Source organism: Palaemon carinicauda, chromosome 20 (genome assembly GCF_036898095.1).
Source record: "Palaemon carinicauda isolate YSFRI2023 chromosome 20, ASM3689809v2, whole genome shotgun sequence".
NCBI lineage: Eukaryota > Metazoa > Arthropoda > Malacostraca > Decapoda > Palaemonidae > Palaemon > Palaemon carinicauda.
This window is the reverse complement of record NC_090744.1, coordinates 12,477,197-12,504,400: the sequence shown is the minus strand read 5'-3', so window position 1 is coordinate 12,504,400 and position 27,204 is coordinate 12,477,197. Positions and strand designations below refer to the sequence as shown.

The following is a 27,204-nucleotide window of genomic DNA, read 5'->3' as shown; positions in this document are numbered from 1 at the left end:
GGAAACGATTATCGTAACAATTTCTGTCGAAGGCCTCTGATTGGCTGAGTGAAAATAACAAGGTTTTCTGAGCATTTTTCCACGAGCCCTTGAGGAGTGAAGGTCAGTTTAATGTTAGTTCCCGAAAATTTATTCGAAATTTTAATCATAATGGTTAGGTTTATACGTCGCAATTATGAAATTTCCGACTAATGTAGCCACTTTGCATATCAATGATAATGACGATAGTTTTTATATCAAAATAGCACTTAGAATTATTAATCATGGCAAGGAATCTCGAACGCTTTTGTGTTTATGAACTGGCTACTATTATGTGAATGTGTTGGGTCACTGAAACATCGTATCCTATTTTATACGGTCAGGCTACATGAAATGCGTATATTTGTATTGCTGTAAATATGGTACTCGCTGTGTTGTGGGGAGAAGGAGGAAGTATCTACCTGAGTGGTGTAGTGGGAAGATGGGCTTGTCAAGCGTTTAACGAGAATCGACTTTTTATTTCCGAATACCTTTTTAAGTGCGTTTATAAAGGTTTCTTGATTATTCTCTTATTTTTTTTAACATATGTGAGTTCCCAGATTTTTTGTTAACATGTGAGTTCCCAGATTTTTGTTTAACATGTGAGTTCTGAGATTTTTTTTAACATGTGAGTTCCCAGATTTTTTTTTAAACGTTAGTTCCCAGATTTTTTTTTTAACATGTGAGTTCCCAGATTTTGTTTAACATGTGAGTTCCCAGATTTTTTTTTAACATGTGAGTTCCCTGATTTTTTTTTTCAACATGTGAGTTCCCAGATTTTTTTTTAACATGTGAGTTCCCAGATATTTTTTAACATGTAAGTTCCCAGATTTTTTTTTCTAACATGTGAGTTCCCAGATATTTTTTAACTTGTGAGTTCCCAGATTTTTTTTAACATGTGAGTTCCCAGATTTTTTTTTAACATGTGAGTTCCCAGATTTTTTTTAACATGTGAGTTCCCAGATTTTTTTTTTAACATGTGAGTTCCCAGATTTTTTTTTTAACATGTGAGTTCCCAGATTTTTTTTTTTAAACGTTAGTTCCCAGATTTTTTTTTAACATGTGAGTTCCCAGATTTTGTTTAACATGTGAGTTCCCAGATTTTTTTTTAACATGTGAGTTCCCTGATTTTTTTTTTTCAACATGTGAGTTCCCAGATTTTTTTTTAACATGTGAGTTCCCAGATATTTTTTACCATGTAAGTTCCCAGATATTTTTTCTAACATGTGAGTTCCCAGATATTTTTTAACTTGTGAGTTCCCAGATTTTTTTTAACATGTGAGTTCCCAGATTTTTTTTTAACATGTGAGTTCCCAGATTTTTTTTAACATGTGAGTTCCCAGATTTTTTTTTAACATGTGAGTTCCCAGATTTTTTTTTTAACATGTGAGTTCCCAGAATTTTGTTTAACATGTGAGTTCTGAGATTTTTTTTAACATGTGAGTTCCCAGATTTTTTTTAATGTTAGTTCCCAGATTTTTTTTAACATGTGAGTTCCCAGATTTTGTTTAACATGTGAGTTCCCAGATTTTTTTTTAACAAGTGAGTTCCCAGATATTTTTTAACATGTGAGGTCCCAGTTTTTTTTTAACGTTAGTTCCCAGATTTTTTTTTTAACATGTGAGTTCCCAGATTTTTTTTTTAACATGTGAGTTCCCAGATTTTGTTTAACATGTGAGTTCCCAGATTTTTTTTTAACATGTGAGTTCCCTGATTTTTTTTTTTCAATATGTGAGTTCCCAGATTTTTTTTAACATGTGAGTTCCCAGATTTTTTTTTAACATGTGAGTTCCCAGATTTTGTTTAACATGTGAGTTCCCAGATATTTTTTAACATGTGAGTTCCCAGATTTTTTTTTTAACATGTGAGTTCCCAGATATTTTTTAACTTGTGAGTTCCCAGATTTTTTTTTAACATGTGAGTTCCCAGATTTTTTTTTTAACATGTGAGTTCCCAGTGCTCTTTCCATACTGTATTTCCCCAATATAATTGAATAATATCTAATTAATTTTTATATTACCAGTGTTTTCATTTTTTAATTACTGATGTATTTCCTTTATTCATTATTGATGTAAGTAAATACATGAATACTGATATCATTGAATTAATAATTTACTAATATAATTAAATCAGTGATAACTGATTATATTAAATTAATTATTAATTATAATCAAATTATTATATATTTAAATTTATGTACCTGGTATAATTGTAATTAACATTAGTGTTATTTATTTATTATTGGTGTAATGCAATTAATTCATTAGTTAACGGTGTGAATATGATATGGGGAGTAATTCGTTAGTGTAGTTAATTTGTAATTTAGGGATGCAATTAAGTCCTTAAGTTAATTATTTAGAGGAATGAAATGACATTCATTTTGGATAAAGCATTTTTTATCGAATAGGATTCAGTCATTAATTTGTAATTGATTAATTATTATTAATTTAGGGATGTAATTCAGTCCTTAAGTTAACTACTTAGAGGAATGGTTTGACATCCATTTGTGATGAACCATTTTTATCGATTGGGATTCAAACATTAATTGTGTAATTAATTTATGATTAATTGTTAATTTAGAGGTATAATTAAGTCATCGGTGTCATTAGTTTTAAATTGAATCATTATTACTAACTTATTTATTTAAAGGTAGGGTGTGACAATATGTAACTAATAATTTATTTAATTTTCCCCTTAAAAATCTCTAATTTTAGATATTTTTATTTCCTTTGATTATTCGTTTGTTTCATTGGAAAATACAGCTTACTTTTTTTTTTTTCCAATACATGCAAACCTTATGCTCCTTACATAGGAGTATCATTTCAGCGATAGCTGAAACTACTCGTTAAAGTTTTTGCGAAGGGTTAGCGTGGTTAATCCAACCACCCTGCTCACACCAGCACTGGTAAACAACCGCTACTTTTTATTTCGGCTCTGTAGAGTTGAGACGTCGTCTTGCTCTCCTGTCAAAACCTTTCAACCTGCTTACAATTAAAAGCAACTGTCCTAATTTTAAAAAATCCTTTTTCTTTACTGATGGTGACTTATTTCAAATTAATCAATCAATCCCTTAGGTGTGGACTCCATCGGCCCAGCACTAGTAAACAACCGTCACTTTGCAATTCCGGCAGTACTTCCGGGGGAAGGTGATGGCGGGACCAGTATGTGTAAAGAGCTTCAGGTTTGTATGGTCAGGAATAATACATATTCTAAATTTGTCATATGTTCCGGCACTATATACAATCCTCACACACTTTACGTTGGAGACTCACCCCATGGTGGATGGAAGTCGTAAATCCAACTGGTTGAAGACTCCCGGGGTGACACTGTGCTTCGTATGAGCTGATCAGAGAGAGCCCTGACACCTCGTAATCCCTGTAGGATGACGGTCGGGGCAATCTGTGCTAGGTGTAGAACCACCTTTGTTGGGGCCTTCAGGTCTCCCGGCTAAGGAATAGTTTCTGAGGGAATTACAATTTACTGCAGCACACACTGCATCTGCTGCTTTGTTCCTGCAGCTCCAGCATAGGAACGAGAGCAGTGGCAGACTGGTTCCCTTCAAAGTTTGCAGTCGGGGGGATCCTTTCAGCGTGAACCCAAAATCTAGCTTCAACTACGTCTCACAGGCAGCTCTAAATGCCAACCTTCAACTTGAAGAAATATTGTTGATGGGAAGCAGAGTGCTGCCCTGAGGTCTGCCTTCAGGTGTTGGACAACTTCCCCTTCCGAGGGAGAATTACCCTCCACTAGGTACTGGGCACTTTCCCTTCCGAGTGAGAGTTACCCTCCACTAGCCACTGTTCAGCAATCTTCCCACTTGCGGGGAGAATTGTCGACAGCAGCAACAGGAGTTGGTCGTCTTTCCCGCCTGTGGGAGAGACTGCTTTCACCCGCGTAGTTTCTCCCCCAAGGGATTCCTCTGGCGGGAATGGGATTCGTCCATGTCCCGATCTTGCTCTTTGGAGCTTGGAGACGAAGGAGTTAGGCAACTGCTTGTGAGAATTTCCCTTTGGCGTCTTTACCGCAGATGGTGATACCTGCCAACCGATGCTGTCGCTGCCTCTCCCATCGACAAGGTGGAGGGCAGAATTCCCCCTTTTACAGAACAATTGCTTGCAACTGATTGTATGACTAAACAGCAATCGACTCGAGATGTTTATTCGATAGGCAAACTTTCAGGCCCTTGGGAGCAACCGGTGAGAGTTGACCTTTTGTTTAAGAGTCAAGGTTCCTGGTTCCTCTAAATTGAACTTGGCAACCCTTTGGGGTGGAACTACAAACACAATTCCTTAGAGTGGTGAATACCCTACTGGATAGTTGGCTGACCAGATAGCCCAGACAAGTCTGAAGGGAAAATTTTTCTTCCAGAATAGATTGCTGGTACAACCTCTCTCTCACAGCCTTACTTGCCTTTTACTAGCAAATGCCTCCTCCTGTAAGAGTGCATAACACTACCCACCTGGATTCTGCAGGTGGCAGGTCATACGAGAGTAATCTGGTCCATTTCACTTGGGCATGAGCACAGACCCGAGTCTCGCAAGGGAGTCTTGTGCAGCGTTGCGCACCCATACACCAAGCACTAGTGAGGTGGGTGTGCGAGCTCTGCCTGACAAGGTCTGCATGTGATCTAGGTTGCTTGTTATTTTAAAGGCCGAGGTCGATACTCTACGGTGCCGAAACTTGATCGGTCTACATACTCAAAAAGGCCTGACAGAGGTCTGCATGTGATCTAGGTTGCTCATTATTGTAATGGCCGAGGTCGATACTCTACGGCACCGAAACTTAATCGGTCTACATACTCAAAAGGGGATACATTGTTCCGTTCATGCTCTCTCCCCTCTTGTGAACTTACATCCGGTGATGTCAGATTCGTACGCAATGGGATCCATGAAGGAACGGTCCCTTCGAGCCGAAGTCCAGACCATGCCAGGGAAGTACTGTATGTTCTCCAAGAGAACGAGCCTCCAGCTTTACAGTAGGTGATTTCTTGTAGAAAAGCTGGCTAGAGGCTGGAGATCAGGTAGGCTATCAACCTCTCAGCTCCTGTACAAGTTTTTCCAACAAACTCCATTCAAGATGGAAACAGCCCAGACAGTCAGGCAGGTTGTCAGACCAGAGGACTTCATGATATTGTTAGACTTCAAGGAGGCGTACGTCCAGATCTCCGTTCATCCATCCTCAAGAAAGTACCTGAGATTCACATTAAGCAGATAGATATACCAGTTAAAGGTGCTCTGCTTCGGTTTGTCCATAGCACCTCGGGTGTTTACTCGGGTCGTGGCCCTAGTGTCCACTTGGGCTCAAAGAAATGGCATTTGTCTCCTTTGTTATCTAGATGATTGGCTAGTTTTAGAAGACTCAAGAGAGACCCTTCTCCTCCACTGAGACAGGCTTCTCACCTTTTGCCAAGATCTGGGGATCTTGGTAAATTACGAGAATTCATACCTGCTTTATTTCTTCAAGAGATGGTGTATCTAGGGATGAAAATCATGACCAAACTATGCAAAGTTTTCCCATCTGAGGAACGAATAAAGTTGACAGAGAGGTACTCTTTGGCAAAGGCTACTGGGACACTTAACATCTCTATAGAAATTAGTTCCCAACGGCCATTTGCACATTCGTTCTTTACAGTGGCAGCTGAAGACCTTTTGGTCCCAACACCTCGACCCACCGAACACCTCAGTACCAGTAGGTCTAGAGCAGAAGAGAGACCTGATCGGTGGGTGTCGGACACCAACTTGCTTAGCGGAGTAGACCTTCTATCTCCTCCAGATTTGTTGCTCTTCATAGACACATCAAAAGACGGGTGGGTGTGCTCACCTGTTGCACCTCAAGGCTTCCAGGCTTTGGTCCGAATCTGAGCAACAGTGACACAAACCTCCTAGAAATGAGGGCAGTCTTTGTCGCCCTTAATTCCATCAGCTCATTTCAGGGCACACAGCAGTGCTGAGGAGCAACAACAATACAGTGATGTCACACACAAACAAACAAGGAGGTACTTTTCACGAATCTTCAGATGGATGGAAGACAACTCGGTACCGCTATCTGCCCTCTTAATTCCGTGCATGAAGAAAGTGCTGGTGGACAATCTGAACAGGAGGACTCAGATAGTAGGCTCCAAATGGTCTTTGAAATAAGTTAGCCAACAAAGTTTTTACTTTGTGAGGTTCCCCGACGATCAACCTGTTTGTGACGTCCCTATACTGCAAACATACGGTGTACTGCTTTCCAGTGCCAGATACCCTGGCAGTCTGGCAAGACGCCTTCCAACATCGGTGGAACAGAATAGACGTCTACGCGTTCCCATCCTTCTACCTAACCTTGTATGGAGGCTTCCAAACAAAGTCGGTGCATTGCAAGATCTCTCGATAACCCTAGTAGCCATGTGTGGCAACAGGCAAAATGGTTCCCAGACTTTTGGCATCTGCTCACAGAAGGCACAGAGAGCTTCCTCCACTTCCCTATCTACTAAGACAACAACACATGGAGATCTTCCATAAGGCGATTCCATCGCTTTGTCTTCACGCCTAGGGGTTATCCAGCAACTTCTCACAAAGAAAGTCCTTTAGAGATTAGTTGCAAAGAAAGTGGCAGGATACCTACAGGAGTCATCTGCCTCAGTATATCAGGCAAAGTGGTCCATCTTTTATGGTTGCTTTCGTGGAAGAGGTATCTCTCCTCTCAGTGCCGCTATTCCAATGATAGTGGAGTTTTCGGTATGCCTTGGGGAGGAAAAACTTTGTTGGGGGTCGGCAGTGAAAGGCTATTGCTCGGCCTTAAGCCTTTTTTTTTTAAACTGAACAGAGTTAACATTTCCTCCTTGATGGAATTGTCTCTCCTCATACGGAATTTTGAGCACACCTGCCCTCAGTTAGAAGTCAGACCACCTTCTTGGAATGTAGGGGAAGGAGCACCATATGAACCTCTTCGTCAAGCATCAGATCATGACTTGATCCTGAAGATGTTCTTTCTCCTAGCCCTGGCCTCTGCCAAGAGAGTCAGCCAGCGACATGATCTGTCTTATGATATTGCCCATTCAAGGGGATGGGGGCAAGTGACACTAAGTTTCATATTTGACTTTGTTAGATTGAGAGTCTCAGTACTGTGACAGATGACCCAGACCAACTGTTACTCTACCCTGTGAGGGCACTGAGGAAATACTTGAAAAAACCTCCAGAGTCCGCCCTCAGATCAGCAGGCTCTTAGTGAGCATGGGGAAGACCAAGAGGAAGATTACTGGATCAGACTGGTAATCGAGAGAGCCATACAACCAGGCTCCTCACCTCCCAGTCGTCATCCCTGTGATCACGACTTCAGGGATGTCGGCACATCCCTGGCGTTCAAAAAGAATTTATCTCTTTACGCAGGTTTAACAAGCGGGCGTGTGGAAACGGCAAATAACGTTCACCGCCCACTACCTGCAGGACATTGCCCACAGGAACCTGAACACATTTACTGTACCTTAAGTCCTATGGTGACTGCACAAAATGTGGTCAATAACACCTCAGCTCCCTTGTAGGACAAGTAGCAGTTGGTTGTGGGCAGATGTTACCCACAAGTAAGTCTAGGATGAATGCACAAGTGACTGGCCATTTCATATTTCACTCTCCCCGCTCTTGGGGTCCAACATACGAGGAAATCTACAAGCTTTCTTCCTCTGACTGCAGGAGTTTACCATGTCCTTTGTGTAGCCTGATATATGTTTATGTATTTATGTCCCCATTCTCCAAGCGAGGTGGTCAGGCAATGTCTAGGTTAAGTGGGGAGCTTCACTCCAAAATTACGCTTACCTGGTCAAGTCACATTGCCAAATTCTACACCTAGCACAGATTGCCCCGACCGTCATCCTACAGGGATTACGAGGTGTCAGGGCGCTCTCTGAACAGCTCATGCGAAGCACAGTGTCACCCCAGGAGTCTTCAGCCAGTTGGATTTAGGACTTCCATCCACCATGGGGTGAGTCTCCAACGTAAAGTGTGTGAGGTTTGTATATAGCGCCGGAACATATGACAAATTTAGAATAATATGTATTATTCCTGACCATACAAACCTGAAGCTCCTTACACATACTGGTCCCGCCATCACCTTCCCCCGGAAGTCCTGCCGGAATTGCAAAGTGACAGTTGTTTACTAGTGCTGGTGTGTGCTGGGTGGTTGGTCTACTCCCGCTACCTCCCTCCGCTAACTTGCAGAGGATAGTTACACCTCCAAAAAGCTTCAATGGCTAGTTTCAGCTATCGCCGAAGTAATACTCCTATGTAAAGAGCTCCAGGTTTGTATAGTTAGGAAAAATACAATTTATTTTAAATTTGTTGTTTTTTTTTTCATGCAGAACTAGGAGAGTAAAATAACAACAGTGCGTCTGTGGCAGAGTTAGCCCTCTCGAGCATAGTTTTCTATATCGGCCCGATTTCTATACGACGTTTTAGAAAACTGGCTGCAGAGAGGGCTGCTCTGCCGCGGCAAAAAATAAAGATAATCTAATTACGGGAATTATAGAATTTTTCTAAATTCTTTATTGATGTTTTCCATGTCTTCTTTATCTGACAATTTAACTAAACTTTACCTTGAATTGGGCCATCAAAATTTAGATATATTTGTGTTAAAAAAAAAAATTATTCTTCCATGAAAGTCTTTAAAAAAATTCACTGTCAGTTTATTTCAAGTGAAAATTCCTCTAAAAATTTCAGTCAAAAATCCTCTAAAAATTTCAGTCAAAAATCCTCTAAAAATTTCAGTCAAAAATCCTCTAAAAATTTCAGTCAAAAATCTTCATAAAAAATTCTGTAAAAAGTCCTAATAAAAAAAATTGTCAAAATCTCTCATTCAAAAATTGTCAAAAATCCTCAGAAAAATTAACTTTGCAATTTTATTTCAAATCAAAATTCCTCATTATAGTCATAGCTGACATTTGAGTACTACAAGCCTTATTTTACATAATAATTCAGAAACATTGACATTTTTACATAATCATGATATTCTTCCAAGAGAAGTCAAGGGTCCTAAGTGTATGAAGCCTTGCAGTCTGCATTCAGGTCGATGCTACTGGCAGTGTCACGCAATAGGACGTAACCCTGAAACTAAAACGTGTATGGGGGAATTTGGGGCTTCCCCAATGGCTGGCCATTCCGGTGCTGTTTCTGCCCGTTGTCCGGAAACAGCAGATTTTGACTGATAGGATGGGACAGCATGGCATCTTAGGTCAGCCCTAGAATGGTAACCTGGGGAGATATTCACCCAACTGAATCTGGCAATGACGTAGTACCCCCCCAAGGGGTTGGGGGAGGGACTCCAGTGGCTCAGTACCTTCAGTGCCTTATCTGACTTGGTTGGTGAAGGGTGTGTGGTCCCGCGCTCTCGGCTGGTTTTTTGGCTAGAACGCATTTCGGGAGAATTTCTCCCAGGGTTACTGTTCCCGTATGTTGTACATACGGGTGGAATTCTCCCAGTGTTACTCTATATTTTTTATGGAATGGTGAATGCTGCCAATGTAAACTCTTACATTTTATACAAGGAGAATATGGAAAGAGGGGGCAAGTCATATCACGCCAGAAATTCATGCTGCAGCTCGGGAAGGCCCTAATCACCCCATGGGCCACGTCACGTCTGTGGTGACTGTATCTAACAGGTGAGTGTATATATAGTACTGTATGTGTTTCATTGATGTACTTTGAGTCATTTGAAGCATAATTTGCCATACTGCAAGTGTTGAATAGAAAAAAATTAATTTGGTATGTACTGAAAAATTTACCATTTTTTGTCTGTCTCCCATACAGATTGTATACGAGCTTGGGAGATGGGATTCAGCCAGTACGTAGTCCCATGACAGTAGAGAGTTCTACACCAACAAAAAACAAAATTCGGAAATAATTTTTTTTTTTGTCAATTTAATTAGTAAAGTACTCCAAGAAAAGTCTATTTTTTTCCAGTATTTTTGAAAAAAAAAATAAAAATATGATTTACAGGAGGATTTCATTTATAATAGCCTCAATAAGAGAGAAGGAGTTATATTTCATTCGTATGTGTTCCAAATAACAAGATTTTCAGGATAAGTATTTTATTTTAATTATTTAATTACCGGGTGAAATTCACCCAGGGTTACCTTTCATGTTACGGAAATGGAGGGTTACCGTTCTGGGGTTAATAATAGTACAGGTTGTAGGTGATTATGGATACATTTAATTATGACCCACACAGCTGGCGTGCATAGCACATTCAAGTACTGCTTGCCAGAACAAAGGATCATTGAGGTAATGTTTATTTGGAGCGAAGCGAGCCACGGCGGAGTGAAATTCATTTCAGGTATGTGATATAGATTATAAGTAATTATGATATAGTACTTTGATAGTTACCCAAGTGGTTGGCGTGCACAGCACATCCATGTACCGCTTGCCAGAATACAGGAGCAGTGAGATGATGTTTATTGCAAGTAAAATTAGCCATGGCGAAGCAAAATCCATTTGAGTGGTGGCAAATTGCACATCTTTCTCTTTAGCCAGTTTTCTAAATCGTCGTATAGAAATTGGGCCGATATAGAAAACTTTGCTGGAGAGAGGCACCTCTGCCGCAGTCACACTGTTGGTGTTGCTTTGTCCTGTTAATCTTACATGAAAAAAACATTTTTTTCTGTTATTTTTCTTGGATTTTTGTTTTATTCTGCTGTTATCTTCCGCACATACCTAGTTTTCCTTTGCCACCACCTATAATCCCGATTCCCACCAGGGGACCCCCATTAGTGTAGGGTATGTAGGGCGGTGGTAATCGGAAAACAATGGCTTTATGGAAGGTAACAACATAACAAAACAAAACAAGAATACCAAAGAAAAAAATAGTTTTTCATGTTTATTACCAATAAACATTATTTCGTTGCTTGTGTATTCTGGTATGCGTTACATGGATGTGCTGTGCACGCCATCTGCGTGGGTCACTATCAAATACTATATTATGACTACCTATGATTTCTTCACACACGGCAAATGTTTTTGCTCTGCCGTGGCTCAAATCACTCGCAAATAAACAGAATCTCATTACTCCTCTGTTCAAGCAAGAGGTACATGCATATGCTCCACACACCAGCTGTATAATCATTATCTAATGTATCATAATTTCCTAACTCCTGCATTATTATTATCAAGCTGACCTAGGATGCCTTATTGTCCTACCCTATCAGTCAGAGTCTGGGTGTTTCCGTTTGACGGTCAGCAACAGCACCGGAACGGCCAGCCGTTGGGGAAGCCCCAAGTTGCGCCATGCGTCTTATAGTTTCGGGTTTACGGACTTTTACGTGATAGTGCTGGTAGTGTCAACCTGAACGTAGACTGCCAGGCTTAACACACTTAGGACACTTGACTTCTCTTGGGAGAACGTGGTTATGTACAAATGTCAATGTTTCTGAATTATGTGAAATAAGGCTTGTAGTACTCAAATGTCAGCCATGATTATAACGAGGATTTTTTTTTATTTGAAATAAACTGGCAAAGTGATTTCTCAATGAGGAATTTTGAGTGAATTTTTTAACAGTCAGTTTAAACCCCTCATAAATGTTAGCCATGACTGAAATGAGTTTATTTGAAATGAACTGGTGAAGTGCATTTTTAATGATGGAAATGAAAATGCTATAAAACAGGTGATTAAATTATATCTGAATTTTGATTGGCCAATTCGAGGTGAGGCTTAGTCAAATTTTGGTACCGAAAAACATCATCAAACAACTGTATTTACTGTAATTTGATTATTTTTTTTGTTATGCATTTGCGTATTATAAGGATGAGTCCTATTAGAAGGTTGAAGGGTTGTGATATATATAGGAACAAAAAAATCAAGTTAAACTATTCGCCTTAAGCACCTCACAAGTCCTCCTGCAGCCAGGTCTGTTTACCTCATTGAAAGCTTAATGGTCATTCTAGTTTAGCTCATATCATACTCATTAGGTTAGGAAAAATACAAATGACTACAAGATTTTTTGTTTTAATTGGTAATTAAATTTTTTATAAATGTAGTATCCTCTTGATTTTGTATGAAAATACTGTACCTTACTTCTGTTAAACGATTAGTATCTACCCTGTATATTAATAAAACAAGATTCATTTTTATTTATTGTAGGTATGCATTGCTAGTTCAAAACTAATCAATTTTTTTCTTCTGTAGATTGGCGAAGGGCGTCGAGAACGCCTGAATTAGGATTTATATTTTCTCGGTCGAGTATTACCAAGTCAATGTTCATTTGTTCCATAACTGACATACAAACCACGCTATTTAATATGGGTTATTACATTCGGCGTAGCTGAAATGACGAGCCATTAGAATTTTAACGAGGGTTTACTACCCCACTGCTAGTTAGCGGGGGGTAGGGAGGGTAGCTGGCTACACCCCCCCCCCTCACACACACCTGTGCTTGAGCTCACTTTGCTCTCGGCTCGGGTGGTAGTCGGACGTGTCCGCTTTCACCCTCGCCTTCTTTGACAGCCATTTAATGCTTTTTGCTTTTCCTTTGACAGGTGTGCGTGAAGTTGGCCTCTGCTATGCGAAAGTGTCCTGTATTACCCGACCGCCCTTGTGGCATGTTTATGTCGGCGGTCGATACGGACCCTCACACCCTTTGTCCTTATTGTAGGGGCCAGCGGTGTGATAGAAATAAAGTGTGTGGTGAGTGTAGGGAGTGGTCTACCTCCCAGTGGGGGAGGTTTTCTCGGCGCCGGAAGAAGTAGTCCAGGGGGGATATTTCTCCTTCGAAGATTTCTTTGAGAGGAGAAAATCCCAAGGGCTCTTCTTCTGTGGCCCAAACCTCCTCCAAAGCTCCCACTCGATCTGTTTCTTCCGAGAAACTGTCGAGTGGTAGTGTATGCCATAGTTCTGTTGCCCGATCTCGGGGTTTGGGAGAGGGAGTTGCCTCCTATAGCGAGGCAGCTCCTCCTCCTCCCCCGGGGGAGGATTTAAATATTCATGTATCTAATCACAAGGGTGTTAGGAGGCGCCTCTTCGGTTCATCGTCTCCGCAGTCCGCCGCAGAGGAACCTCGCCACCGTTCTCCGACTCTCCCAGCTACAACCCTGGACCTCTCTGCAGATCGTTCGCGATCTCCTTCGGTGGAAGGTCGTCCTTACTAAGGACACGCCGACCTTCCACCCGTCAGACCTGCTGACGCGCCGTGGGCGCCAACGCACCCTGTTGTAAAACGGGCAACAGTCCCTTCAGGGCATCAAGGGCGTATGCGCAAGATAGTGCATACGTCTCTTACGCGCCAGCGCTCTCCTGCGCGCCAACGCTCACCTGCGCGCAAGTGCTCATCGGTAGAAGAAGTTCCTGTTAAAGCGCACCGGCGCTCACCTGCGCGCCAGCGCTCTCCAGATCGCCAGCGCGCCCTCAACATGCTGAACGCCATGCGCTCCTTTGTTCGCCTGCGCTCGCCTGTGCGCCCACGCTCTCCGCGCCAATGATCTCCTGGGCGCCCACGATATTCTGATCTGGGCGCAGTGGGGAAGCTAACTTCTTCCCCTACTCGCCAGCGCTCACCAACGCGCCATCGGTCCCCGCCTGCGCGCCATCCCTCACCAGCGCGCCCTCGCTCACAGTCTCCGACGCGCGCCCACGAGGTTACGCGCCCTGCGCGTCCCACGCCCATCGCCACAGCCGGATGTGTGCGCTCATGCGCGCCCGCGCGCAAGAGATGTGTCTCCTGCGTGCGCGCGCCCAACGGTATCGCCCGTACAGGCTCTTCGGCTGGACCCTGCGCGCCCGCGAACATTCACCTTCGCGCACGCGAGCGCTTATCCATCCTGCAGCGCACCCTCTGCCTTCGCCAGCTCGCGCCATCGCTCGCCCACGCGCCACTGCGCGCCATCGCTCGCCCTCGCGCCAACGATCTCCTGCGTGCGACCCAGGGCATTTCCCATCGCGCGAGCGCCAGCACGCTCCCCGGCGCAATCCTCAACCCCCCACACACGAGGCTGCAGGACAACGCGCGGCCAGGTCATCATCGTCGCGTCCCCCCCCCCTCCCCCCCCCGTTTGGTAACTCTTAGGGATCGGTCGATCCCCTTCCCTCCAGAGGGAGTTTCTGACAGCACAGCTGTCAGTCAGCAGCCTTGGTCTGAGTCCCTGGTCAGAGCGGTCATGCAGGCTTTTAAGCCTGTTCTCTCTTGAGCTGGGCCACAAATCATTGGCAGCTTCTACTCCCCTGAAGAGGAAGAGAGGAGTGTCGAACGTGATAACTTTTCCGGTGGCGAAGCTGATTCCTCGTACGTCCTTGAGGAAGGCCTCCTCACCCTCCCAGACTTTCACTCCCTCCCCTTCGGACGAAGATTTCCCGTCCTCAGGGGAGTCATGCGAAGTGAGGCGTTCCCCATCGCACCAATGAGGGAAACCCCACCTCGCGCTGGAAAGTCTTCTCGGATAGGGGTGGAGAAGAGCCTCCCACCATCGTTGTTGGAGTCCTGCATCCCTCCCAGGAGGGAGTCGAAGGACTCCAAGACTGTGCCGAAGTCATCTTCAAGGCTTAGACCGAAGCCAGCCAAGCACTCGGAAAATGTCCACGAGTCCCCCGAAGAAGAACCTTTGGGGACAGGAGACTTTGCTGCTAGCCCTTCAGGAGGAGAGCTACAGGAGTCAGAGCATGCGTTCTGGCAGGTTCTGACCGTTATGAGGAATCTCAATGGGTTTGCGGATCCAGAGATTCCCCCTCGTGAGGGCAAAGACACGGTCTTGGACCGAGTCTTTGGGACTCAAAAACCCACAAAGGCCAGTGCGGCTTTGCCCTGGACTCAAGGGGTTAAGAGTGCCAGAAACAAGGTCGAAGCCCAGCTCTCCGAGCTTGCCTCCTCCAGCCGATCCAGTGCCGGCAACAAACTCCTCCCACCTCTTCGTGTCCAACAGAGGAGGTACAGTACTGTACTTTGACATCGTTGAGGAGACTTGTTTAGCCCTTCCCCTACACCACTCTTTGGAAGAGCTTACCAGGGGAGTCCCTCTAGAGAGACACTCCAACCGGCAGGTCTCGTTCTCGGCGACGGAGATCCTTAGCCAGGAGAAGGTAGCGAAGTGGGCCATGCAGGCAACTTCGTGGCTGGACATCTGGCTAGGGTCCCTAGGCATCCTGTTACGTTCAGAGGACTTGTCCAAAGAAAGTACCAGGAAGGCCATGGAGACCTTTTTACTCTCGGGCACTCGCACGATCGAGTCCCCCAAGTCTCGAACTTGTGGGCTAATACCATCTTGAAACGTCGAGATGCGGTGTCTGAGAGATTCCATCAAAAGGTCCCCAATACCGAGATCAGCAGGCTCAGACATTCTTCCGTTATGGGGAAGAACTTGTTCGAGCCTAAGGACGTGGAGCAGGTGGCTGAGAGGTGGAGGAAGTCCAACCAGGACTCTCTCCTGCATAGGGCTCTAACATCGAAGCCCTATAAACCCCAGCAACCACGTCCTACCAAGACCACGAAACTTGCAGCTGCAGCGAAGACGACGGTGTCTAAGCCCTTTCCTATCAAGGACAAGAAAGGCAAAAAGTCCTCCAGGGAAGGAAAGAATCCTAGAGGGAGCGGCCGAGGCCGCAAACGCTAGGATTGGCAGTCCCCCTGCATGTCCTCCAGTGGGGGATGCCTACAAAGTTGCGCAAACAGGTGGCAGCAACTCGGGGCTGATTCCCGGACGATTTCCGTAATCAGTCAAGGATATCGCGTTCCGTTCACAACATCTCTACCTCCCCTGACAGCGAATCCAGTGTCGTTGAGCTCCCTTGCCATGGGATCGGCAAGGGGGCAAGCCCTTCGGGCAGAAGTCCAGACCATGTTGAAGAAGGGCGCTTTCCAAGAGGTCGTCGACGGGTCCCCAGGCTTCTTCAGTCGACTCTTTCTTGTAAAGAAGGCGTCTGGAGGCTGGAGACCAGTCATCGACCTCTCAGTTCTTAACAGGTTTGTCAAGCAAACTCCGTTTACATGGAGACCGCAGACACGGTCAGACTTGCAGTGAGACTGCAAGACTTCATGTGTACACTGGACCTGAAGGATGCGTACTTCCAGATCCCAGTCCATCCATCTTCAAGGAAGTACTTAAGATTCAGCCTAGACAACAAGGTGTACCAGTACAAGGTGCTGTGTTTTGGTCTCTCCACAGCACCACAGGTTTTCACCAGTGTTTTCACTCTAATATCGTCGTGGGCACACAGTATCGGCATCCGTCTCCTCCGTTATCTGGACGACTGGCTGATCCTACCAGACTCGGAGTCAGCCCTTCTTCGACACTGAGACAAACTTCTGGGACTTTGCCAAGATCTGGGGATCATGGTAAATCTCGAGAAGTCCTCTCTGCTTCCCACTCAAAGACTGGTATATCTAGGCATGATCATAGACACCAATCTCCACAAAGCCTTCCTATCAGACGACAGGATAGCAAGGCTGAGGAGGGTTGCTAGCCCTTTCCTCAGACGAGAAGAACTTCCAGCCCAATCGTGGTTACGTCTCCTCGGTCACCTCTCATCCTTGGCTCGTCTAGTTCCCAACGGTCGCCTCAGGATGAGATCCCTCCAATGGCGACTCAACTCTCGGTAGAATCAGGGTTACGATTCCCCGGACGTCATGATCTCTATGGGTCCTGCGGAAAAGACGGACCTTCAGTGGTGGCTGACAGACGAGAACCTACGAAGAGGAGTGGATCTTCTCGTCCTCCCCCCGGATTTGATGCTGTTTTCGGACGCCTCAAAGAAAGGGTGGGGGCCCACGTTCTGCAACACAGGACCTCAGGCCTGTGGTCAGAATCAGAAAAGTGCCTCCATATAAATCTGCTAGAAATGAAGGCCGTATTCCTGGACCTTCAACAGCTCCAACAATACCTGGCGGGTCACTCTGTAGTGGTAATGAGCGACAACACCCTTTTAACAAGCAAGGAGGTACCTTTTCAAAGCATCTATCTGATCTTGCAGTAGAGATACTGAGATGGACCGAAGCCCACTCAATTCCACTATTGGCTCGCTTCATTCCAGGCAAGAGGAATTTGCAGAGCATCTCAGATAGTGAGTACCGAGTGGTCTTTGGATCATCTAGTAGCCAACAAAGTCCTGACTTTGTGGGGTTCCCTGACTGTGGATCTGTTCGCTACAGCGCTGAACTTCAAGCTTCCGCTGTACTGCTCCCCAGTCCTGGATCCCAAGGTGCTCTGGCAAGATGCTTTCCAACAACGGTGGGACAACATCGACGTATACGCCTTTCCCCCGTTCTGTCTGATGAGGAGGGTGCTCAACAAGACCAGAATATCGGTCAATCTTTCGATGACCCTTATAGCTCCGCTATGGCATCACGCGGAATGGTTTCCGGACCTTCCGCAACTCCTAACGGAACTTCCGAGAAACCTCCCTCCGCGACAAAAGCTACTCAAACAACCACACGCCAACATCTTCCACAAAGCCGTAGCTTCGCTACGACTTCACGCCTAGAGACTATCCAGGATCTCCTCGCTGAGAGAGGATTTTCACAACAAGTTGCAGTCAGGAAGTCTGGACACCTGCGAAGGTCATCCGCATCTGTCTACCAGGCAAAGTGGGGAGTCTTCTGTGGTTGATGTCGTGGAAGGGGTATCTCTCCACTCGATGCCACTATTCCAGCAATAGCGGAGTTCTTCGTGTGTTTGCGGGAAGAAATGTGCCTTTGTCTCGGTGGTGAAAGGCTATCGCTCAGCCTTAAGTCTAGCCTTCAGGCTCAAAGGAGTGGACATTTCTTCCTCGCTGGAACTTTCTCTACTCATACGAAGTTATGAACTTACCTGCCCTCAGTCGGAAGTGAGACCTCCTCCATGGAACGTGGTTCGAGTTCTCAGGTCTCTTAAGAGACCTCCGTATGAACCATTACGCCAGGCTTCAGATTGCCATCTTACTTGGAAGACGGTGTTCCTACTAGCTTTGGCCTCGGCCAAGCGAGTCAGTGAACTTCATGGTCTCTCTTATGACATCGCCCATTCAAGGGGATGGGGGGAGGTAACGTTCAAATTCGTCCCTGAGTTTATTGCTAAGACTCAGAATCCGGGAGTGCCGGACCCTTGGTTCGACTCCTTCCAGATTTCGAGTCTTCGTTCTGTAACAGATGACCCAGACCATCTCCTACTGTGTCCAATAAGGAGTCTGAAGCTATATCTCAAAAGAACGGCTGCAGTTCGTACCCAGGTGCAGGCATTGTTTGTGAGCACTGGGAGGACTAAGAGGGTTACCAAGACTACCATCTCGGCATGGATTCGTAGGGTGATCCATCTCTCCCTGAATCCAGACCCTCCTCCGTCACTTCGCCCTAGAGCACGACGTCAGGGGTGTAGCTATGTCCCTGGCTTTCAAGAAAAACTTTTCAGTGACGCAGGTGCTACAAGCTGGGGTGTGGAAGCGTCAGACGACCTTCACAGCCTACTACCTGCAAGACGTGACCCACAGGAGGCTCGATACGTTTTCTATCGGCCCTGTGGTGGCTGCACAACAGCTGGTTTAAAACCTCAGGCTCCTTAATGGACAAGTAGCAGAAGGTTGAGGGCATTGTTACCCGGTCTTAGTCTGCATGAATGAAAAGGTAGGTCTGGCCCTTATTCTTTTCTTCATCCTCCCCTCTCTTGGGGAAAGCAGCATCCTGGGTTCTCTGCACAGCTGACCTCAAACCACTGCAGGTAAACCATGTTTCCTTGTGTTCCTAGTATTAGGCTAATACTGTCACATCCCCATTCCCTGACGAGGTGGTATTGGGAGAGTCCTAGCCTAAAGTTTCCATCTAAAGGACTACAGGTCAACTTCCTAGGACGAGTCACACTTTATACCTTCACACAGCTTATGTAGGCTGCAGCCCTTGAGTAGCAAAGTTCTAGCGAGGTGCAGGGACTCCTTATTGTTGAGTGCTGACACACTCAGATACTGAGTCCCCGGGCAAAGCCAAAACCCAGTACTGGCAGGGACTTTCCACCCTTCCTAACGTGTGAGTCACCCATATTAAATAGCGTGGTTTGTATGTCAGTTACGGAACAAATGACAAATTCATAGGTAATTTGCATTTTTCCTAACTATACAAACCTTAGCTATTTAATTAAACTTGCCTGCCAGCCCTATCCCCCTTGAAGTCCTACTTCAAAGCAAAGTGAGCTCAAGCACAGGTGTGTGTGTGTGAGGGGGGGGGGGTAGCAAGCTACCCTCCCTACCCCCCGCTAACTAGCGGTGGGGTAGTAAACCCTCATTAAAATTCTAATGGCTCATCATTTCAGCTACGCCGAAAGTAATAACCCATATCAAATAGCTAAGATTTGTATAGTTAGGAAAAATACAAATTACCTATGAATTTTTCATGTTTGTTCCAACACCACTACAAACCTTTCGTCCTTTAATATAGGGGGAACATGTCTTCAGAACTGGAAGAGTCATTGAATTTGTTAACAGTAATTGATGACAGGCGGTGAACCCAAGGGAGTAGCATCAACTGTCGAAAGCTCTTCACTTTTGTCTTCGACTTCACCGAGTACAAACGCACTGTTGCGCCTTTACCAATCTTTTTTAACCCTTTTTTTTTTTTCTTGCAGGAAGCAAAATCTGGCTGTTGCTTGTGATTGTGGCTGTCAAACAAAAGATTTCTACTTGTCATTGAAAGGGTGGACATTGAAACCGGTTATGTTGAAATCGGCTGTAGATCCACAAAGTCTAAGCTTCTAGAGGGCATGATTGTTTGCAATCATCCATTGCAAACAATCATGCCCTCTAGAAGCTCAGACTTTGTGGATCTACAGCCGATTTCAACATAACCGGTTTCAATGTCCACCCTTTCAATGAAGGTTTGGGCCTCCTGTGCAGGGGCAGGCGTATGCCTTAAAAGGGGAGGAAGAGACCGATGTAGATGTGCAGGGACAGGCATATGGTTGAAAGAGGAGGAAGAGACCGACGTCTTCGCTACATCCAAGAATCTCATAAAAGTCTTTTGCTTCTGTTCTCGCATTGGGTGCATCTGCTACCGTCACTTCACGTCATACACCCCTGGCTTGATCCCCTGAGAGTATGGGTCAGGAACAAGGATTCCTCGGATTTATGTCTGCAGGCTTTTCAGGTTCTAGTGGCATTTGTGGTTCCCTTATCGTTTACCACACCCCATTGAAAGTTGGAGGCGCTCTTCCCGTTGCCATGCAGATTGCCAAGGTTGAGTTTGATTTAAGGAAAGGCTTGGGCCATAGGTAATTTGGTAGGCTCTTTATGACCTTGTTTAGGGGACTGCACCCCAAGTGTTACCAGTACAGCACTCGTTCGCTGGACCGGATGTTCATGCAAGTTATGTACCATAGCAAAATAGTTTTTTTTAGCAGTGATGAAGTATAGAAATATCTCCCTCTTCCTCCTTGTGAGAGAAGGGTGGATGAAGTGAATACTCTATATTGACCACACTCTTCAAACAATCTTTTGCCCCGCTGGTTGACTGTTGTCAGACAGTAACCCAACCTATCACCTGAATTTAATTTCGATTGCTGAGAGCCGAAGTGGTTGGACATTTTGTGATTTTATACCACACAACTTGGTTATAGGGACTTCCTCCCTCCTTAGGATAACATACATATATTTTATTTGGCATTTCCTTTCCTTATGAGCATCTTTCCTTGTTGGTGTCCATGGGCTTGTAGCATTTCTGCTAAAGTAACTTGTATTTTTCCTAACTATACAAACAGAAATGCATCAAGTTTGACTGTACGCTTCATCCACCGCAAGTCCTAGGTGAAGGTCAAAGTGGTTACTCTGAGTGCTGATGGGAAGGTGGGCTTCCCTGCCACCTGCCAGTATGTACCGACACCTTGTTATGAACTTTTAAAAACCTCAATCCGTCTAGGTTGAAATCATATTCCTATTACAAGACTCAAGGTGGATAGTAATGTAAACCCATCGATTTACTGTGCCTTGGATTACAGACGCAATAGCCTTTTGGAGATCTATTTCTTCAGTGACCCCTTGTCTCTGACAGTAACCTAGCCCTATATTCTGATGATAAGTGATAAGTAGTTGATTTGAATCAACACTTGCTCCTCATATGGACCGATTGTTAAACATCCCCGAATCCCAAATTAACCAGTTTGGTTATAGGCATTCCCTCCCTCCTAAGAATAAGTCTATTAAGGGACAAAGATTTGCATCCGTACAGAAACAAATTACTAATTCTAAAAGTAATTTATACTTTTTCTAACTATATAAACCAGTCCTGAGTGCATGATTGATTTAACATATAGACATTACTTAAGACTCTGGAATGTCTTCCACCCATAGCTGCACTTACTTTTTAACCTACCTTACCTCTTCCCCTTGTTTCTTTCTTTCGTCTTCCTGTTCATCCTTTTATTAGGGACTTGCATTCTGGTTCAACTATTAACTGACTGGCTACCTTTCTCCATTCTAGAAACCAGGAAGTATATGTACAGATAGTTTCCGTCGAACAATCCAGAAGTCTTATACTTTCCCTCCATTCAGATGGCGAGAGACAAAATAGACAATATTCCATCATACAACGGCTTTTAAAGATCTCTTATTCTTCAAAAATCTTTCGTAAAGATGTTTACATTGACCAGTCTTTTGATTGTCGTATTTGTATAATAGTGGGTAGGTAGGTTGGTTGGCAAAGGCACCAGCCACCTGCTGAGGTACTACTGCTAAAGAGTTATCGAGTCCTTTGACTGGCCAGATAGTACAGTAATAACATTGGAACCCCATCTGGTTATTACTCATTTTCCTTTGCCTACATATACTGTACACTAACAGTCCGGCCTACTCTACACATTATCCTTTTTCCTTTACCACCTGACAACACTAAGGTAACTAAAAATTCTTCACTCAGGGGGTTAACTACTCCACTGTAATTGTTCAGTGCTAGTTTCCATATAGTAAGTGTAAAAAGAGAGACTTTAGCTATGGTAAGCAGCTTTTCTTGGACACTCCAAAATCGAACCGTTGTTCTTTAGTCTGGGTAGTGCCACAGCCTTTGTACCATGGTCTTGCTCTGTCTTGGATTAGAGTTCTCTTGCGTTAGGGTACATTCACGCACACTGTTCTATCTGTTTCTTTATTTCCTTTTCTCACTGGGCTTTTTTATCCTTTTGGAGCCCATGGGCTCATAGGATCCTGTTTTCCCAGCTTGGATTGTAGATTTGGTAATAATAATAATTGTTAAAAAGTTTTCCTTAATATAGGGACAGTATACTGATTACCTATCTTATTAAACATTATCACTGTTGAATTACTCAGCAGGTATAACAATATTTAACCAGTTTGTTCTCACCTGTAAATTGCACCAAGATGGGCAAAGAAGAAAAGGTATAATTTTTACTTCAGTTGTTCTTTGTAAACCAATGGATTGTATCAATCTTACTTCAATTATTCTTTACCATCAACTAATATTTAATTTCAATTATAATAGTAGTTCCTGTGCATATACAGTACAAGCCTTTAGTCCTTTAAAATACGGAAAGGTCTAAGGATGCAGGCATACCGAGTAGCCCCACCTGTCTGCCAGTTGGAAGCCTTTCACTTTTGGGTTTGGCCGCAATGAGCATAGACTTACTGTTGCTCCATGAACAAGGGCTTTTATCTTTTTCATTTTCTTTACAGGAAGTAAATGCTGGCTGTTGATGTCTGTGATGAATGAAAAGGGTGGATGCTACAACCAGTTTATGGCAAAACTGGCTGTTGATACACACACTGTGGCTGTAGGCATATGTTTTGAAGGAGAAATTGAGAGCCAAGTCTTATGCAGTGTCTGTTTTGCTAACGCCCAAGAACATAATGATGAAGTCTTTTACCTCTTTGTTTCCCTCAAGTTTGACTGCTTTTGTGTATATGCCCCGGGCTCCGTCCATGGGAGTATCCTGCGATCTCCATTGGCGTGTTTTTTTAGGGTTCTGGTGGTGTGTGGGGTTCCCCCCATTGATTGCTGTACCCTATAGAAGGGTAAGAAACACATATGTTGTTGTGCAGATGGCTAACAATGAGGCTTGGGCCTCCTAGGGTGTGGCAGGTAGTCCCTTTAAGGGAGCTGGTAGCTCACCCACTGCGTTCCCAGTACAGTACCAGTGTCTCCTGTGATAGAGGGGGTAGGTGAGATGACTCCAGTGGTTATTCTCCATTATCTGATCTGTGAGGGTTCTGTAAAGCGTACACCTCTATTTCTGAGTGTTGAGGTACCAGCTAAGACCAGGACTCATGAAGTCATGGGCATAGGCCCCACCTTGCCTTTAAAGAGGAGTCTCCCAGTCAGCCAGGTGTTGAAAGCTGGGGTATGCAAATGCTAAACAACCTTCACGATCTTCTACCAACAGAGGTATACCCACAAATCACGACACTTTTGTGCTTGGCTGCTCATGTAGTTGCATAGCCAGCCCATCTCTCACACGGGACTGGAAGCATATTATCTCTGGTAATGCATGGCTGCAAGTCTGGAATGAAAGGTAAAATGAATGGCTCTTCTCCATGCTTTCTTTCCTTTCTCTTGGGGGACAAAGTAATCGAACCATTACTTGCTGGATCTGACTTGATGCCAGTAAGTTACACTTCTGAGCACCATTCTTTAGAATCTAGAGATCCTCCTTGGGCGAGGGGGAAAATATTGGAATATACACCAACCCAATTATCATATAGCAAGTATACTGTATCATGCTGGACCCCAATCTCCTTAGGGGAAAGGTATCCCTCCTTTGACTACCTACCAATCTTGTACAGTATATTCATCCATATGATGCAGACTGACATTTCCAGGGAAGATAAAGGAACAACCAGTTTGGTTTTAGGGTGAATTTCAACCAACCAATCCTTGAATCTCTCTATTTTAAAGATTGCTGAAGACATTTGCTCAGGTTCATATAGCTAGGAAAAATACATATTACTTTTAAAAACTTTATATAAATTTCTTTTTTACTCTTATTTCAATAGAATCTAATATTCTATGCAGTGGATAATAGGATAATTTGTGGATATTTAGTTGTAATTTGAAATAAATTTTTTGGGAAACCAGAGTTCACCGTTTATTTTTTCTAATTTACTTATTTCCTTTTTACTCTTATTTCCTTTTTACTCTTATTTCCTTTTTACTCTTATTTCAATAGAATAATATTCTCTGCAGTGGATAATAGGACAATGTGGATATTTAGTTGTAATTTGAAATAAATTTTTTGGGAAACCAGAGTACACCGTTTATTTTTTCTAATTTACTTTTTTATGCCTTTAAAGTAACGATAATTTTTTTTAAGAAAATAAGGGACTATGGAGACTTTAGATTACTTTTTCTTAGCTTTGCATAATGGAAGAAATTAGTTCATGATTTCAATTTACTTTAGAAAATAGAATTGCATAGTGGAAGAAATTAGTTCATGATTTCGATTTACTTTAGAAAATAGAAAATAGGCTCTGTAACTGGTTTTGTAAATGTTAAATGAATTTTGACTTGATTAATGTATGCTAATCTGTTAAATCTTCCCCTACAGAGGTTTACCATGCTGAGGTGTTGAAAAAAATGAGCTTGATTTATGACGCTGTATTCAACAAAGATGATGAACAGAGGATAAAAAGAAAGAACTGCTTCTATGGGGTCACAAATCCCCAACATTGATTCCTTACAAAAGCAGCCAATTGGTGAGTAGAGTAGTTAAAATGATAAACCTCACAGCCATTTATTTACCCTATTTTTTTTTTCTTTTACAGCCTTTTATTTACCCTATTTTTTTTTTCTTTTATTTCGAAAAAAAAATCCCTTTCTTCGCTATGATGATCCCATTGTCCTCTGATGATTCGAATGTCAAGTGGATTCGTCAGTAGTCACAAAGCCTAAGACTGTCTTCCTCAATGACACTCATCCGTTGTGCTCTGATTATTGTTCTACCTTTACAGTTTTCTGATTTTATGGCTTGTTCTTAGTCTTTACTGCATCAGGTTATTTTTGTCATACTTGAAATAGATAAAATCAAATGTTTATTATAACTTTTCACTTTTTAGTTGTTGACTATTGCATCAGGTTATTTTTGTCATACTTTGAAATAGATAATATAACTTTTCACTTTTTAGTTGTTGACTGTTGGACCCAACATTGTTTGAATTGTTTGAATCTTCATCTGGTTGTAATTGTATGTCCTAAATGGTTGAATTCTGAAGTTGTTGACTATTGCATCAGGTTATTTTTGTCATACTTTGAAATAGATAATGGTTGTAATTGTATGTCCTAAATGGCTGAATTCTGAAGTTGTTGACTATTGCATCAGGTTATTTTTGTCATACTTTGAAATAGATAATATAACTTTTCACTTGTTGACTGTTGGACCCAACATTGTTTGAATTGTGATAATATAACTTTTTACTTGTTGACTGTTGGACCCAACATTGTTTGAATTGTGATAATATAACTTTTCACTTTTTAGTTGTTGACTGTTGGACCCAACATTGTTTGAATTGTGATAATATAACTTTTCACTTTTTAGTTGTTGACTGTTGGACCCAACATTGTTTGAATTGTGATAATATAACTTTTCACTTTTTAGCTGTTGACTGTTGGACCCAACATTGTTTGAATTTTCATCTGGTTGTAATTGTATGTCCTAAATGGTTGAATTCTGATTATGTTTTTATCTGGTTTTAATTGTTTCTTTTAAATTGGTTTCTGATGTTATGGTCTAAAACAAATTGGTTGCTTTATTCTGATGTCTGATTTTATCTGGTTGGTTTCTGCTGTTTTAAAATGGTTTCCCATTTTATCTGGTTGGTTTCTGCTGTTTTAAAATGGTTTCCCATTTTATCTGGTTGGTTTCTGCTGTTTTAAAATGGTTTCCCATTTTATCTGGTTGGTTTCTGCTGTTTTAAAATGGTTTCCCATTTTATCTGGTTGGTTTCTGCTGTTTTAAAATGGTGTCCGATATAGTCTAAAACAAATAGGTTTCCTGTATTAAATTCTATAAATTGGATCCTCCTTGTTTCCGATATAGTCTAAAACAAATAAGTTTCCTGCTATAAATTGGTTCCTGGTTTCCGATATAGTCTAACTAGTCTAAAACAAATAGGTTTCCTGTATTAAATTCTATAAATTGGATCCTCCTTGTTTCCGATATAGTCTAAAACAAATAAGTTTCCTGCTATAAATTGGTTCCTGGTTTCCGATATAGTTTAAAACAAATAGGTTTCCTGTATTAAATTCTATAAATTGGTTCCCAATTTCATATAAAGTTTAATTTTAAATCTTTGTTCTGATCTTTCTGCTGTTTTAAATTGGTTTCTGATTTTATACTCTTAAACACTGAATTGGTTTCCAATTTTATATTTTTTTCTGATCTTGGAAATTCATTGTTGTTTTCCTAACCTTGAACTACATCTTATAGTTTTCGGTATTAAACTATTTCTAGGTTGTTTTACCTTGAAAATTGTTTTAGGTCTTTTGCGTTTTGCAGATTTTGTTTACCTTTAGATTTTATTGTCATTTGAGTTTTATAGGATTTTACTTGTTTCATGTTTACAGTTTTGTTTTATCCCGCTATTCTATTTGGCAACCTTGAAATCCAAGTTTGTAACCTATTATTCTGTCCTTTTGAGACTATCATTTTTGTGTTTTGCTTTTATTTCAACAATAATTTTAACATGTAGTTCAAATAATTTTAACATTATCATTCTTGTGTTTTGCTTTTATTTCAACAATAATTTTAACATGTAGTTCAAATAATTTTAACATGTATAGTCTTTTTACTATTAAATATTCCTAAATTTAACTTATTTTGATAGTTGTCTTTTTCATGTGAATAATATCTTCAGCTGCTTCAAAGATATGACTTTTTACAATAACCTCTGCTTGTCAGGACGAATTGTTATTTAACTTTGGTGAAACATTTGTTAAAGTGATTATTAAAATTTCAAGTGGAAGTGTAAGTTAAACTACAGAAACATTGGTTTACTATAAATGTGTTAAATTACCGATTATTAAAATTTCAAGTTGAAGTGTAAGTTAAACTACAGAAACATTGGTTTATAAATGTGTTAAATAAATTACCATTATCACTTACAGTACATGTCAAAATGTTACATTTGATTGTATATACTAGTTAATTATGTTTACGCCGTTCTTCAATGTCCAATGTGTCTTCCAGATGCACCGTTCTCCTGCTCATGGGGCGTGACCACCGTACTCCTGCTGATGAACCTCTTGGCTTTACCAGTGTCCTGCAGTGGAATTAACACCAGTTACAT

The 27,204-nt window shown here is 42.5% G+C and overlaps 2 long non-coding RNA genes across 2 annotated transcripts in view; one reads left to right on the top strand and one right to left on the bottom strand.

The window, feature by feature from the left end:
* Positions 1 to 27,204, top strand: LOC137660150 (uncharacterized). The gene is made up of 4 exons (XR_011047633.1): positions 1 to 102; positions 12,166 to 12,214; positions 24,468 to 24,615; positions 27,105 to 27,204. It is a non-coding gene; the product is annotated as an uncharacterized lncRNA (long non-coding RNA).
* LOC137660148 (uncharacterized) overlaps positions 25,816 to 27,204 on the bottom strand; it is a 228,757-nt gene continuing 227,368 nt past the window's right edge. Inside the window, exon 6 of the long non-coding RNA XR_011047629.1 lies at positions 25,816 to 27,177. This is a non-coding gene — a long non-coding RNA (uncharacterized lncRNA). The remainder of the gene's footprint in view (positions 27,178 to 27,204) is intronic.